This window comes from Nuphar pumila, chromosome 5, assembly GCF_984573655.1.
Source record: "Nuphar pumila chromosome 5, dmNupPumi1.hap1.1, whole genome shotgun sequence".
Lineage (NCBI taxonomy): Eukaryota > Viridiplantae > Streptophyta > Magnoliopsida > Nymphaeales > Nymphaeaceae > Nuphar > Nuphar pumila.
The window spans coordinates 81,339,364-81,340,443 of NC_143253.1; the positions used below are offsets into that span (position 1 = coordinate 81,339,364).

The window sequence follows — 1,080 nt, forward strand, 5'->3', positions numbered from 1 at the left end:
AGCGAAACCTTGGGCAGCATTCACCTGCTCCTGAACGAATTCATGATATAATGGCGCTGCCGGACAATCTGAAACACAGTGTGCAGGGCTAGCACATAGCTCGCACACTCTTTCTATTGGATTTCTCGAGGAATTGGCTAGGAATTGATCTAACTTCCTAGTCAACTGGTCAACCTTGGTACGCAAATCTAACTCAGACCCAACTTCGGAAATCCCAATTTTCCTAGGACCACTAGACAGAGATGTAGTCCTATCGAGCCGTGAAGACAAGGTATGATGCATCATGTTTTCACTCAAGGTCTCGAATAGAGACCATGCCTTGTCCTCACTCTTGAGCATAAAAGTGCCCCCACAAGACGAATCAACCATTTGACGATGCTTCTCAGTAAGCCCGTCATAAAAATACTGCACCAACTGCCATCGAGGCACTTGGTGATGAGGACACTTGCGGAGAAGATCTTTCAATCTCTCCCAAGACTCATGAAATTGTTCTCCCTCAATTTGAGAAAAACTGGTTATAGCTTTACGAAACTGGTTCGTCTTACCAATTGGGAAATATTTTTTTAAAAATTCTTTTTGCATTCCTTCCCAAGTAGTAATACGAACCGTCTCAAGAGATTTTAACCAGAGCTTGGCTTTATCTGTGAGAGAGAATGGAAACAAAGTTAACCTCATAGCATCATCTCCAAAATTATTGATTCGCACAGTCGAGCAAATCTCAAGGAATTCGTCGAGATGACAATATGGGTCCTCATTGCTAAGGCCATAAAACGAAGGTAACATTTGAATCACACTGGCCTTAATCTCAAAATGGCTCGCTCCTACATCAGGTCTTGTGATGCAGGAGACGGGAGTATACGTATTTGGCATGAAGTACTCCCTCAAAGGATGGATCAATTGATGATCGTCAGCCATTGCGTACACCTTAGAGTAGACCGGTGTAGCGCACGTCCTAACTTTGGGTTTTCTACCTAACTAATGCACTAAGCGGCCAAACCACGCAAACCACAAAGCGAGTAGACTAAAAACAACAAAAACTAAACAAACACCACGCAGTCACACATAACAGAGATTATGCAA

General features: G+C 43.2%; 1 non-coding gene across 1 annotated transcript; it reads left to right on the forward strand.

The window, feature by feature from the left end:
- The first annotated feature begins 427 nt into the window (after nt 1–427).
- Nucleotides 428–533, forward strand: LOC149837777 (small nucleolar RNA R71). Its single transcript, XR_016432287.1, has one exon. It is a non-coding gene; the product is annotated as a small nucleolar RNA R71 (small nucleolar RNA).
- Nucleotides 534–1,080: the final 547 nt, after the last annotated feature.